Raw genomic sequence first — 16,757 nt, 5'->3', positions numbered from 1 at the left:
TTCTAATTAAAGATAGATTAATTTTAATTTTATATGAAAAGATAGAATTGAAAAAAAAAAAAGGACTGAAATGAAAAGAACGTCAAATATAGGTGGCATGCTATAAGTTTTGTAAAAAATACACTTTGATCGTTGAACTTTAAAAATCACGTAAATTATACAATTTCAATACCTTAATTTTTTTCTAATTCAATTTTGGTATAAATATTTATTTTTTATAAATTTTTAGTTCCTGTTTGATAGAAGAAGAAAAAAAGTCGCCAAATTCCGATAGTAAAGAAAGAAAAGTGTCATTGACATTGATTTAGGCTGTCAAAATGGACGATATTTATATCAAACAATTCAATTTGACGAGAAAGTTCATATTAGGTTTTTTTTTACCTTTAATGTTCTTGAAGAAACAGATTTGAGCTTGGATTGATTTTTGGATTCGGGTTGATTTTGGTTTTTAAGGTGATTTTTTGAGACTACAGATAGGTTTATCACGGTATTTACAGTGTTGTACATGTGTTTTTGATCAAAATGAATTTAAAAGAGGTTTTGGGGTTTAAAAACTTAAGCCCTAATTTTCCGAGCACTCTAATGGTCGAAATCTGGACAAATCAAACAACGCATCATCTACCTTTTTTTTTCAAAAGAATTTGGAATGACATGTCGTTTATCCCAGTTGCAAACAAACAAAAAATAAGGGACTTGATTGTGGTGGTCTGCCCTACCAAGTCCGTGTTTGGGCTTTAACATTTATAATATTTTTTTGATTTATCTATAATTTTTGTATCTTTTGTATAGATGAACTTTATTTTTTAAAATAAAAAAAATATTCAAAAACTATTTCTAATATGTGCAACCTTACATACATGATTTTGTTTTTCTCCTTTTATTTTATTCGATCAAATCAATTTGTGTCTCTATTTCTATTATCGTTTTCTTAAATAAAAAATTATTTTAATAAATAAATTTAGCAAACACAACTAAGTATATGTCTTGTCTTTCAAGATTAAATATCTTGATTTATATCTATCTTTTGATTTTTCAAGTTTTATTTTTATATATCATTGATTACTTTTTATTTATTTATTCGCATACATAGTTTTCAATTTATTTCATTATATGTATATAGAAAATTTTTTATTTGAACTTGGATTTTAAAACTATAAAAATGTATTAAAAAAATCTACATACGTAATTTTTTTATAGACTAATAAAAATATTTAACCCAGTATAAAACACAACTAGAGTCACATAGCTAATTTAACATCTATGTTTCATTTGTGTAGGACGGTAAAAATAAAAGAAAGTTGTATATATATATATATGCATCATCACCTTTACTCTTTAAGTTTTGTAAGCAAATTTGTGAATAAATTTATAACTCTTTTGATATTATAATAATAGTTGTTTGTTAAAGTATTTTTTTATTTAAAATTTTATTAAAATAATATTTATTTATTTACTAAAAAATATTTTTAATATTAATATATCAAAACAATCTAAAAAAATAATTAAATAAAAAAAGTAAAAAAATATATTAGATAAAAATATTTTTAAAACATAAAAATAAACAGGTTATTGAATAAATTTGTTTTAAAAAAAATTAAATTAAAAATATGATTGAGTGTTATGATGATCAAAAAATTTAGGAATATATTTTGTTATGATGTGACTGCCCAAAAACAATCATTTGTTATATATATATATATATATATATATATATATATATATATATATATATATATATATATATATATATATATATATATATCAAGAATTGTTATTGTCATATATTTTTGTAATCCAGTCTGGTCGAAGAAAGCAAGAAAGAAATTAGTTAGAATTTCAGGAAACATATATTCCCCATCCTCTAACTTAATTAGTAGTTGGTGGGAGATATTCACCAATGGTATGAGACTATTATATATAGATTTAAAGTGAGAGATAAACAATTGGTCATGAAGCAAGTTCATGTATTATTCAACTATGTTCTTGTCGGTGGATGAATTGAGAGACTCATTTTAACTATAAAAGCTAGTTTGTGCGTAAAAAAAAAATTAAAAAAAAAACCCAAGTCATTTCCATTTCCTAGTAATTCAGCGGTCACTAATATACTTGCATTATTTATTTATTTGAACATTTACAGGAAGTGTGCACTTTGCATAAAAATGGTTAAATTCTCTTTCATTCGTGATTCAAAGGTTTTTAGAAATGTAATAACAGCTATAATTTAAAATATTTTTTTATTTAAAAATACATTAAAATAATATTTTTTTCATTTTAAAAAATTATTTTTAACATCAAATTATTTAAAATCATAAAAAAAAAATTAATTTTAAAAAAATATAATTTTAAAGAATATAATTTTAACCGTATTTTCAAATACTACAATAATAATGAAGTGATTATTGCCATGCATTATTGTGAATTTGTGATTGGTATAAGATTGTGTGGGCATTTGATTTTATATACGTAAAATAAGTAGGAATATGAGCATTTTATACATAACATACTTGGGCTGTAACTCTCAATTATGGAGAGCACCAAGAAGGGGCACTTTAATTAATGGGATTTTAGGAACGAATTGTGCCCTAACTTTTGATAAATTATTGGGCATACATGAGTTATTTTTGCAATGATCTAGGCTGGACTGATGTGGTATCCAATGATTTTGGAATCTTTTAAGGAGATAACATTACTATATATTATAGGGTTTTTTTTTTTTTTTTTTTTGTAAGTGGGTCGGTCCGCACGTAGGCTCCCTTTCTACAATGGCCGAAGCATTTATTATTACCATATGCAATGGACCAGTACCTTACCTTCTCTTTCCCAAAGAAATTTGCCTCGGGGAAATAAATAAACATAGCCCCATCATATGGGTAGATGGGGTTTTTAAACTCCCTTTAATTTATTTTTTATATATTTATTTTGGCACCAAATTTATTGAGTTTTTTTTCAAAAAAAAAAAAAATTGTTTTACTTTAGGGTTAAATGTTTTTTTAGTCTTTTATTTTCCTCCGTTTCAATATTATTACTCTTTAGAATCAATTTAAGAATTTGTACTATTTATAAGAAAGGAAACCATTTAAATTCTTAAAAAGATATAAATTTTATCACATGAATTTTTTTTTTTATTAATGTAATTTTTTTACAAGAAATATATCTTTTTTTAGTAGTATGTTTTTTTAATAAAAAAAATAATGTCTATAAATAAATATCCATAAAGATAAGAAAAAAAAATTTATATCTTCAATAAAAAACTTCATTTCCTTGTTAATTAATTTTTATTAAATTTAATCATGTTTTTCTATAAGAATCATTACTTTCATGGTATAAAAATATATCTTCAATAAAAAGAAAAAAAATCATAACTTGATAGTCTCTATGTGATAGAAGTAAAAAGATAAAAGAATAATTCATTTGAAAATAATATCAAAATTTTTATCTAAACTTATAGACTCTAAGTATTAAAATATGTTGAAACTAGCATGTGTTTGTATAGAATTTTACACTTTATAATACTACATCAAAATAAAATTTTCATTAAATAATAATTTAAAAAGGCATGGAGAAAATAATTTTTGTCATGCTACTGTTCACCAAAAAACAAATCATTATGAATTTGCCACGATGATTTATTTATTTAGTCCTTCTTTGTCTCTTTTTATTATACTTTTATAAGCCTAATTGATAACCAATTGAAGCTTATTTTTTAAGTAATGACAAGATTTCAAGATAGAAAACTAAAATGAAAAATATGACAAAAAAGAGATGGTTTTGCTAAAATTATGGCTAAATGTACACTTTAGTCCTCCATCTTTTTAGATTATAAGATTCCAATCCCTAATAATTTATATAAATTAATTTTGTTCTTAATTTTTTTTTATTTTTTAATCTTTAATTTGAGAGATAAGAGAGATAATGGGTGATTGATACCGATGATGCCAATTACAACCACACAAAATGGGTGATTTTTATTTCAATTGGTTACTTTTAGTGAGTAAAGTTTAGATAATGTTTTGTTTTTTTCTTTAACTTGTCTAAAATAGTGGACCCTAACCGAAAAAGAATCTTGGTTTTAGGTTGAATGTGAGTTTTAGAGATAATTTGTGGGGTGTTTGAGGTTTATAAATATGTTTTACAATATATTTTAGGGTGTTTTTTTTGGTTTTTTAAGTTGAAATATGGTTAGAAATGAGTATTTTTTTTTCATCTAAAATAGACCAACTTGATTTCTGACAACTAGAGGTCACTCTAATCTAGGTAGTAAAGGCCACACGTCGCCTTTATATATTTGTTTTCAAAACATTAAAAAGATTTGTCATTCTTCTCTTAAAAAAAATTAAAAAAAGAAAAAAGGCCCAGACATGGGGGCTGCTTTAGACCCGCAAACCTAAGCTTTTTATAGAGGCCCCGGAGCTTTACACCTTCTTAATTTAAGAGGCCGGATCTTTTTGTTTTTTAATCAATTACAATTATATTTATTTTTGTTTTTTTTAATTTTATCATTTAGTATTTTGTTGATTATTAATTGGATAATATAATTTGTTTTCATTTGATTTTTTTTAATCACTTTAATGTTTTATAGGTGATTATTTTAAATAAAATAATTTTTTAAACTTAATTAAAGAAGCTAGTTTACTTTAATTAGGTAGCCATCGGGCTTGAAATTTAATCTGAAATGTCAAGATTTACTTCACCTATAATTAACTTATTCTGATCCAATTGATGTTGATTGAAATTCGAAGTCAAAATTAGATTCGGGTAGAAAGAAAGATATGTGAAAGAGAAAAGAGACTTTAAAGTTGAATTTTATATTAAAGTTTTGTTTTGCTATTCGGTACAAATAAATAGTGTTTTGCATGAATAAAAAACATTATTGTTTTTTTTTTTTTTAATGCGAAACATTATTGTTGGAAGTTACAAGTCAGACGCTAAATGTTCAAACGTTCATTAAGCATGCAGCAACATTAGATTTTACTAACAAATATTCTATGGGCAAAACACTGTGCTCAATCCACTATTCATCCTCTCATCTTTTATTATGGTTTCTTCGTTCAATTTTTTTTTATATTTTGTATTTTGACCCTCATACTTTATTTTACGCAATAGCATCTTTTTTAGGCTATATTAAAGGATTACCGAATCAAATTTTCTGCCTAAAAAACAAATAGTGGTTTATTTTTTATTTTTTTTGTTTAGTCTTTTTTTTAAATAGTGGTTTTTTTCAATTATTTTTTTATGTATTTAGTTTTGAGGAGGTTATTATAATTCATTGGATAAATTTTTTATGTTTTATTTAATCAAAATTTATTTAAAAATATATATATTTTGGATAGTATTTTTTAATAAGGACAACCTTAAGATATATTCTTTTTCCTTTGATTTTACTCATTAATTTTATGTGTGTGTTTATTTCCACTATTATTTGTTAAAATAAAAAAAATTAATTTATTAACATAGCTATTGAACATAATCAGGTAAATAATTTATATTGTGATACTGAATATCTTAATTTATATTTGTTCCTTGACTTTTCGATAAACATATTTCATTATCGTTAATGGCTTTTGTTTTATTTATTAACATGAATGATTCTTAATTTATTTAATTAGATGTGCATAAATTTTTTGACTTATGGTTAATTTTTATGTAAAAAAAATGTTGACAAAGCCTGCTTGTTTGATTTTTTTTATTGAGAAAACATTATCTGACCCATGACGAAGCGCTGGTCAAATAGCTAGTAGAAAACTCTAAATCATGTTGCATTTTTATTGTAAAGAACACAATATTTTGCACTATTGAGACACTCACATATTACTATTCATTTAATGTACATTTTTCCTATTTTTCACTTTAGTCGTCAAACTTTTTATTTTTGACATTTTTGACCCTAAATTGAAGGTTATTTGCTTATGATTTCTTAGGTAAAGACAATATTGAACGAAGGAGTATCTGAATGAAAAAGGCGGTTAAAATGGGTGATATGTTCAAATTTTTCACAAAAAATACACTTTATTCCTTAATACTTACAAATAATATATTTTAGGTCTCTTTGAATGTCTAAGATTCAATTTTGATCTAAAAATTCATTTTTTTTTTACTTTAGTCCCTAGTTAGAGAGATGAGAGAGTGACTTACTGGATTTCCGCAATAGAAAAAGAAAATTGATTTTCATAATGATTCCAACCATCAAAATTGTATATCTAGGTACCAACAGGTTGTATTTGATGAGAGGTGGGCACTTAGGTGTTTTTTTTTTTTTTTTACATTTTATATAGATTAAATTTATTTAAAAAATAAAAAATATATATATTTATTTTTGGATAATATTTCTAATATGTACAGCCACGCAAAGTATTTTTTATTTTATTCAATTAATTTTATGCTTTATGTCAATTTCTATTATCTTTTTATTTAATAAAAACATGATTTTAATAAACTAATTTATTAAATACAACTAAGTAAATAACCTGTAATTACGAGATTAAATATTTTAATCTATATTTGTTTATCCATTTTTCTAATTTTATTTTTATTTATTATTAATGATTTTTTTTTCCATGTATTATCAGTTTTTTTCCAAAAAAAAAAGGAGTGGTGCTTTTATTGTACACCCAACTTACACAATACTATTCATTGTAATAGTGTTTTTTTTTTTCCTTTGTTTTTTTAACCTATATCTTGTCCTCTAATTAAAGGAGTTTATTTGAAATTGAACTTATGATTTGTTGTTATTTTATTTCTATGTAGTTATCTTAGTCTCATTACTCGTACTACGAGTTTGGTGGCTAAACTCAATTGACTTGAGTTTTTTTCTCATTTTTTAATTGATAAGTTTTTCAATTTTATCTTTTAACATTGAGTTGATTAAAAATTAGATTTTATGATTTGTTTCGGTTTGCTTTCTAAAAGATTATCTCAATCTCATGACCTAGGTCACCGTTTTTTACAAGTTAACTCGGCTAAGCTCAGATCGTTTAATTTGTCTCTTTTTTATATTGATTTTTTTTTTCAATTTTCATCATAAACAATGAGTTTTTTGGAATTAATCTTCATAATTTATTTTGATTTTTTTATGGGGTTATCTTATTCTCATAACTTGGATTGCAGGTTTGATAGGTTAATTTGGGTTGTCTCAAGTGTTTTTTTTTTCCTTATTTTTTTAAATTTCACCTTTAATTTTGGGTTAAATGAGAATTGAGTTTCAATGTTTGTTTCAAAAAATTTATATAGGATTATCATGGTAAGCCATGTTGTGAATTTGGTAGGGTAACCCAAGTTGACCCATGTTGATATAATATGTTGTCATCTCAATATTAAAAAAAAAATTCATCTTGAATTTTTTTCAGTCAAACAATATTTTTACTTGTTATTCGAGTTGCATTTGGACTGCTAAGTCAATTGAGTTATATCAAGTCACTCTTATATAATTTAATTTTTTTTCTATTATAAAACATTAGAAAAACTTTAATTTTTCTTTCTACATAAAAAGAATTGATGTGTCATATAGTGTAGCACAAGCGAACAATCTAGATATACTACTATAATACACAACTATTATAATTATTATAAAAGAAACCAAAATATTTTGAGTTTTTTACTGTTCATCTTCTAAACTTCTCTCCCATTTTATTTCATGATTGGTTTTTTCCTTCCATGTCTTTAAAATTATGTCCTTCTTACATTATGGTAACCTTTTGAATTTTTTTTCATTTTGCATGTTCAAGAATGTCTAATGTGTTGGAAAATATTCCAAAATTAATTTATAGACCAATTTTACAAAAAAAAAAAAAAATATGTTTAAATTAAAATTGGAAGATTAAAACCAAATTAACATTAAAAAAAAAAATAGAACATTTGACCACCTTTTACTTTTCAATTGGCATGAAAATATATTTTAGTCCCTCAAGTCTAACTTTCTTCAACTTGGCCCCCTTTCTTTGGATTTTCATGTTTAAGTTGTAAAATTATTATTATTTTTTTCATTTTGGTATCTAAATATCTAGAGAAAAGAGAGAAAGACATAAAAAAAAAACAGAGAGAGAGAGAGAAAGCTCTTTAAATGAACAAATTCCACCACCAATAACTATAATTTTAGTATATTTGATTTGTCTTTTAGAGGAGAATTCAACGGATGTGGTTTCTATCTTTAATGATGTTCGACAAGATAGACGGCTCGATAATAATTTTAAATATGGTTTGATTGTGATCTTTTTGTTCAATTAAAATATATTTTGTGATTAAGAATGAGTTTTTCAAAAGCTCATATGATGGTCTTTTCATGTTTTGGGTCAAAAAAAAGTTTGAAATTTGGGTTTTTAATATTCAAAGACTCTAACCCTTGTTTTCTAGTTACTAGAACCAGTGTTTGGGCCAATGTCTCTAGCCCAGTCTACACTTGAACCTTTTTTTTATGTGATTCTAATTTTTTTTCATGTTTTATAGTAGGATTTAATTTTAAAAAAAATTTATTCAAATGATATTTAAATAATTATCTCTCATTGTGCCATAGTTTTACAATATTATTATATATTTTTTTATAGTGATATTAACAATTATTTTTTTTATATATATAATAAAAATTAATTTTTCATTTTAGTTTTTAATTACTATTCATCAATTCATGATCATTTTTCAATTCATCTCATAAAATGCAAACCATTATTTTTTCAATTCTCAATTTATTTATTTTTATGACATCAAAAAAACACATCATAGCTTTCTTCTCCTGCGTTGCAAATTTGCTTAGAATCCTATTTAACAACGTAGCACGAGGTACTCTAACTAGGTATCTTTAATTTCAGACTTTATTATTTTCCATTTTAAAAATATTGTAAATTAGCCATAGCTTCAATAAACATAAAACGGTGAAAATGTTCTGCATCGAATGAAATAAATACCCAAACTTTAACTTATTTCTAGAAAAAACCAAAACATTATAAAAGTTGACAAAACCCACGCCCTTTCGGACCAGAGCCTAATGGGCCAAACTGTACTGTGGGAAAAAATAAATATAATCCTGTATACATTGCCAATTTTGATTTGAACCACGCCCGGCCATCTCTTCAATAACATAAAAACGGTTGAAAATGCCTAAAGTCTGAAAAAACCAAAACATTCATAACAAAAAGCGCTGGGGATTTGAACCCACGCCCTTAGACCTAAATCTCGCCTTAGCCAAACTGTCACTTGTTGTTACCTGTCGGACAAACAAAATAAATATATATCCTAGATATACATGCAACTTGCAAAAATTTGAGATTAAATGCCAAGTGAATTTAACGAATAGAGAGCTCCATGTGGGCCATAATTCATACTTGATGCTTTTGTTTTGTTTTTTGTTTTTGGGAAGGAACTAAAATAAAAGGTGAATATTAATCATGCTCTTCGCAAAAATAGAGAGATCAACTGAGAATAATTAGAGCTACAAGAATCGTGAAGACCCAAGAGCAAGGTTTCAATTCTCACATCCAAGTGAAATATGAAGAACTGGGAGCAATCATTAAGGTCTTATAAACATCTTCCTGGTAGAAATATAAAGAAACAAGTTTAATGGAAAAATGTGGTACATAATACATGCTTTTGTTCCAACATATTTGATGCACAAGGAAATACATAGGCTCCTAACAAAAACAAACCTAGAAAACAATATGGTACGGGCATATTTCATTGCACATAATGTAACTCAAGTTCCTAGGCTTGTACAGAGGCGGAGCGACGGCCTGCAATAAATTTTGGGAAGCATCTCAAAATAGTATGATTAGTGGGAGGTTTGAAGGATGTGAAAAATTCTGGATCCTGCGCCAGGGACTCCGAATAGCTTTCCAAGATCGCAACTATCTCGTCAAAATGTGGTCGTTTTCCTGGAATTGCTCGAACCAGCATCGATTAAATGAGCATGACTAAAAGCCAGAGACATTTTGGTGACAAATGGTGGTCTGCTTCTGCAGAAAGCACAAAAACATATCAGATAAAAGACTTGATCAACTGTCACTGTACAGTTTCCCTCAAAAGAAATCTACTTCTTATCTTGGCCTGCATCACAAGAAACCACACCAAGCTAATAACGAAGGAATCCTTGAGCAATCTCTGAAAGTCTCAACACTAGGCCAATATTGGTCCACATATGCACTTAGTTACAGAAACTCTGTAGCTTCCCGACAATGGTTGATGTAAATATCATTACACATCAACTCTTCTACTTTGTACAGATTTTTAGCTGGATCTTGAATTTATTTGCTCCATCACGAATCAAATTTCAATGAAGGTAGAAAGAATGAAATGAGAAACAGAAGTCACTTCTTGTGATGTTTTATTTCGAAGGTGAGAATATGACCATAAGATGACACATGGGGCATTTGCCATGAATTGACGTCCGTAATGGATAACAGGCCACACATAAGAATGGCAAAGACAGCATGGTCCCTCTTGTAATGGCTACAACACAGGCACCCATGGCACGTTACTAATTGTAATAACACTAGCCCCCCCCCCAGTGAGAAAGGCATCTCAGAAGATGAACCTAGAAGACCAGTTCTTACAAATGTTACACGTGTGGCATTGCAAAATGATTTGATCACCTTATACTAATATTGCAGTTTCAATCATTGATGCAACATAGACTGGTATTTTCCTTGCAGCTCAAATGTTCCTATTGTCTATCACATTTGGACATGTGAAACTCGGGGACCATTCCAATACGGACCATAGCTATCTCTTGTCAGATAAAACTGAAGAGAACACATCCCAGAACAAGACTTGCTACACTTAGCAACATGACGAACGAGATATTGCTATGGCTCGATGATGATAATGATATCTATTAGATGATGGCAGGAAGAATACGGGGACCTGCAATTTCTGTCGAGTTGTTGATGTGAAGTATTATTATTAGGGATTACATTGATAGGATGACAAGCATTTCTCTTAACCTCCTCCAGATAAGCTATTCTCATAATCCTAATTCTAATCTAATCTAATCTACATCTTATCAGGCAAGCTTAAAATATATGTGACGATGCCATGTCCTTATCAGATCTACTCATGGCATCTGGTGAACAGCACTAGAAAATTAATAGACTAACAACTCCGAAACCAAGCCTCCATCTGTATGGTGTTGGATACATTAACTGGGCCATATGATCTCTACCAATATGCCCCATCAGAGATCTCATTAATATTAAAATATCAGACCTGCACCACCACCATATCTTCATTACCATCATCATATTGTCCACAATTGCTAGCATGAGTAGAAAATTGGGAACTATGTGACAAAAAAACATCTGGAGACCAGTCATGGTAGCCTGTGTAGCATCACCCTAAAAATTTCCTGGTTGACACTTTTGAATTTAACAGTGCATGATGATCTATGTGGCTGAATGAATTTGGTTTGGAACTTCATGAGAATGTGTTCTACTGACACTCATAGCCAGAAGATAACGACCTCAAGACAGAACCCCATCGTAAAATGAATACACTTAGCATTCTTTCTCCTCTAGTCAATGACTAATTGGCATCAGATTATGCCTCATTACATTCTGTTTTTTTAGGATATTCAGAAAAACTTATTGCCTGATGGTTTGTTCTTAAAGCAACATTAACATGTGCATGAGTGGGGTTTAATATCAAGATGACCTAAGAGATTTTAATGAAACTCGAAGTTATTGCACCAATTTTTTTGGTAACAGAGGAGAGGCTCCAACTCCAGACCTCTTAGAAGAAGAGGGACATTGCCAGTTGAGCTACGATCATTAGCAAAAACACAAATGAACTCTTTAAAACTTCAATCTTCGCCTGTTTCATAAAACTTGACCCACTTTCTTTCTAGTTCTACCCTGAATCTTATAATCCCTTCAAAAATGTGAATGGAAGCATGTTTACTTTCAATTCCTAAATCACTACCATCTAATATTTCTCAATTATATCGAACCTTCTTACAGACACTTTCATTATATGGTACTAATTGCTCCATCGTTTTTTCCCTGCCCCTCATTAAAGCATCCTAATAAGTTCTTTATCCTTCGCCGATAGTGAAACATTCATTACCCATGAAAACTTTGAAGAAGAAACAATTACCAACAATTTTAAATACACCTAGCTATGCTTTCTCTAACTTCAAATAGCACAAATATGTAACTTGTTCTCAAATCAAATTGTTCAAAATAATTACATGACAATTTCAGAATGCAAAATCATTAATTATCAGTAAAAAAAACTAATTGTTATATGAAACATCATTGATAAGGAGGCTCTGTTGTTTCCTTCCTATTCCCATTCTAAATTTTTTCTTCCCCTTTAAACATTCCATTAAACTTTCAGGATCTAGCTTGTCATTCATCGTATTGTTTTTAAAAAGCAAGATTTCTGAAACAACCAGGGCTTGAGGCATTGAAATGTCTAGCTGATTGCATAACAGGATAAATCAGGTGCATTTCACATGTAAATTGAGAAAAAGTAATTCCTTACAATCATTAGATTCATACCACGAAAATGAATCAGTTGAGCTTACCTTTTGGCAGACTGCAAATGCAGCTTGTTCTGGAGTCATGTTGTCAAAAGGTATCAATGCTGTGAGGAGCTCCCATAGGACTATGCCAAAACTGTAGACATCAACTTTCTTCGTGTGGTGTTTTTCTTTGATCATTTCAGGAGCCATCCATCGATATGTACCCCGTGAATCCTTTGAACTACCACACATTGAGATTCCAAGCAGGAAATACCAAAAATCCAGCAACTTTGACGCTCATATCTTTCTCCCCCAAAGCAGTAAGTTTTCAGATTTGAGATCCCTGTGAAGTATCCCCTGTGAATGGAGATATTGCATCCCATGTGCAATATCAAGGGCTAATTTCAGGACTAGATTGAGAGGAACTGAATGTGGCTCTTGCTGATGGAGAAATTTTCTCAAGGAGCCCCCGGCCAAATACTCAGTGATTATACAAAATACAGGAGGTTTCTTACAAGCTGCAACAAACTGAACGAAGAAAGTCAAGAAGACAGAGCGACTTGTAAACAACAAAAATGAAAAATTTGCTAAATTTGTCATTTAATTCAACCATTTAGACTGTATGCAATACCAGTAAGTTTAGAGATTCTTCAATTCACTCCAACATCCGAAGCCGGCCTACGTATAAAAATTTAAAAGGCTAATCTGTACAGAAAAACATTCCCAAGTGTCCAGGAATTTGCATTTAATTTACTATTCTTCCATATATAAGAGTTACAGTAACACGAGGAAATGAGGATATATGGCATTTTTTGGTCCATTTACAACACTGACATAGAATTCCTGTATAGAAATTTAAATAAGAAAGCAAATTGTTTTTACTCTCCTTCAATCTTCATTCTTCAGTGCTGAGATGTTCAGTATCCTAGCCTTGTTCATCTAGAAAAGTTACTAAAGACGCCACTGGCCATTGCAACATCTGGTATGGATTTCCTAATGGAATAGCCTAGATATGTACTAACGATTTAGCACTAAAATTCTAACTGCTAAGGATGTGCTGCTAATAATATTTAATGCAAAGGTGAGGAAAGTACTGCACTCATAAATACTAGCTAACAATGATGTCCATAAATATCAATTTTAACTTTTCATTGCTGGCCCACTTCATTTTTACAGTGCCTCAGACTGCAAATAACCATTCAATATCATCATTTGGGAACAGAAAAATATCGGTGATGTTAAATCCAAATTCGAATTCGTATATCCCAAGAGTTTTTTTTTTTTTTTTTTTTACAAGATTGCAAGCACATGGAGCAAAGTTCACAATTTAGTAAAGTATGCAAATTTAAGGCTGCAGACAATTTTTAGACGACTCCTTATCAACAGAAGCAAAAAGAGAATGTAATAAATAATGCACATGGGTAATCTGTAATTCATATGCAAAGTTCAATGAATGTCTACCAAATTGGTTCCACAAAACCAAGCCAGGAAACATTAGATGTTGGAATCACTTTCATTGTTCTGCAGCAAAATCACAAAGCCATTTCCAACATCCTTTGTTAACAAGTAAGATCACAGGTAGCTTACAAATGAGAGGTTAAGAATTTAGTTTCATGATAATCAACACCATCTTTCGAAATCCAAACATTATAACAAAAAGAATATGGAACTCCATGCATTACTGATATAAAGCACATGACATTAACACATGCAACTAAAAGAAAGAGGGGGCTTACGGTGATGATATTAGGATGCCTTAACCGAAACAGCAAAGCTACCTCTGAAATGAAGTGGTTCTCAAGCATTGCAGCCATGCTCTCATCCTCCTCAGGCTGACTTACAAGCTTGACTGCCACATCTCTTTGCTTATATATCCCTCTATAAATCCTACTATGCCTCCCTGATGCAAATTTGTTGCCAATAAACAACTGAGACATATCTGCACTCCATTCTCCTTCTCCCTCTCCTTTAATCTCTGCCCCCGATGAAACCAAATAGTCGGACCAAGAAACTGCTCTCTTATATTCTCCAAGAGACAGCCTCCTCTCTGATTTTCCATTGTTAGAGCTTTGCTTAAACCAGTAAAGATTCCTCATGGATTTGAACAAAAGCTTAACAAAATCATCAGATATTTAACCCTTTAGCCTATAGAAACCAATGTAGAGACAAAAAAGCCTCTAAATTTAGACTAAGAACTTAATTTGTACGTGACTGATAAGGAAAAATCTGAACTTGCATGCATAGAAACTGTTTCTCATTCAACTACATTTCGAAAACATTCAGTTTTCACGTATTCAAACATTGATGAAAACAATTCCAAAAACTCTAATCAACCATTTAAATTGAACTTTAGTACTTGATAACAAATTTAGAAACAAGAAAACAATGTTTGTTTCATTAAAGCTGCAATCAAAATCCAAAAAATTTACTTCTTTCCCTACCAAAAATGTTCATTCTCTTGATACCAAACTGGCCCTTTCGCAAATCTCAAAGTTTTAGCTTAAAATCAAAGAAAAAGAGACAGAGTAACAGAAAGAACACAGTTTTGTATAAAAAAAACACAGCTCAAAAGGGATGGTTTTTCTTATCTTTTCAAGCTATAAACAAATGTTGGCTCCATAGACAGAGTCGGAAAGAATCCAGAATCAAGTTGTAGAGAGAAGCTGGATATGTGATTAAAGGGGAGAGAGAGAGAGAGAGAGAGTTAGGGAGTCGGTTGGGTTGGTGTAAATACTGTTATTATTGTTGTTGTTTCTAGTGTGCAGGGAAAGCATATGCCAAGTGCTGGCGGTTCTCTCTCTCTCTGTCCCTCAAAATTTTATATTCATGAAGAAAAAAACCGAAAATCAAGTAGAGAAAAGCACAAACTTCTCTCACTCTCTCTGGACTGGAGGAGGAAGAGGAAGAGTTTTAAAAGTGTTTGACACCCATAACGTGCGAAGATCCACTTCTGAGGAGACAAACCGGGTCTTCATGATAACGACCTTTGCCCATCTCTTTTGTCAATTTGTCCTTACTTTTTTTCTTAATATCCACCATGCCATCCTGTGCTTGAGCTTGTGCTTTTTCCCTGCAATGCCATGTTTGTGTTTTTTAACCAGCTCTGAATTGACCACAAAGGCCTCCCCCCTCTAATTAATGCCTGCAGGAGACCTCATCTTCTTTTCATCAAGTAAAACAGGAGAGGATCAAAAATAAAGATTAGTATAAATGATTAATGCATCAAATCTACCCAAAAGATAGTTTTTTTTTTTTTTAAATCTCACCAACCAGCCGCAAAAACTGCAAAAATAAAATTTAAATATTTAAAAATATATTAAAATATATGGATGCAAAGATCAGTTCGGTGAAAATGAGGAGGAAAAGACGAAAGGGCAGGTGAGTAATTAAGCAAGAAAGGAAGCCATTCCACTGGTGTCCGTATACGAGAGACGTTACAGGTGAGTGACTACTGCAAGACAGAAACAGAAACAGAAAATAGTAAGAGAGAGGACTGTGTCGTTATTCGGTATTGGGGTTTGAGAAAGAAGTGGGTCCCACAAACACGTGACGTGGTATCCATCCGTGACAAAGCCGTATGGTATGGTCCTCTTCCGTATACGGTCTGTCTCTGTCTTCTTCTTCACTGATATCGATAAAGAGCTAATTAATTACTATTTTAACCCTTTTTAGCTTTTATTATTATAAGCCAGTGCTGTAGTGTTTGCCTTTTATTTTAATATATTAAAATAATATTTTTTTATTTAAAAATAAAAATAAAATTGAAGTATGCAATCCACCTATGATTGTAATTCTACGTAACCATCATGTACTAAAAGCTAGAAATGCAAACTGTACGTGTCATCATAAGGCCCACTCTGCAGGTGACAACGCGTGAGTCACTCTCCACCACCAGAGGAGAGGCCCCTGCCTAGCTGCCATGACTACCTGGGGAGTGGTTTGGTGGAGGCTGGCTGGCATTTCCTGCTTAACACCCGGCTCCTTCTGGGACATGCTCGGAATGGGCTCTGGGGTTGGATTAATTAACCATTTCAAATTAAATCCCAATTCCCATCATATTCCATTAAAAAGAAGAAAAAAATCTCTGCATTTACCCTGTGTTGAATGATGTATTAGTGTGTATACACACACTCACTTGAAAATATTTGAGTTTTATATGGTGTTTAGAAATACAGTTCAAATCATGTTTTTTAAAAATTTAAAAATTACTTTTTTGTTTAATTTTTTATATTTTTATATTTTTTAATATGCTGATGTCAAAAATAATTTATAAAACTAATATATATATATATATATATATATATTTTGGAATGAT

The 16,757-nt window shown here is 29.8% G+C and overlaps 1 pseudogene; it reads right to left on the bottom strand.

The window, feature by feature from the left end:
- Window positions 1-12,064: 12,064 nt before the first annotated feature.
- LOC140954221 (serine/threonine/tyrosine-protein kinase HT1-like) lies at window positions 12,065-15,589 on the bottom strand (annotated as a pseudogene).
- Between the last annotated feature and the right edge of the window lie 1,168 nt (window positions 15,590-16,757).

Source organism: Populus alba, chromosome 15 (assembly GCF_005239225.2).
Source record: "Populus alba chromosome 15, ASM523922v2, whole genome shotgun sequence".
NCBI lineage: Eukaryota > Viridiplantae > Streptophyta > Magnoliopsida > Malpighiales > Salicaceae > Populus > Populus alba.
This window is presented reverse-complemented; position numbering and strand designations above follow the sequence as displayed.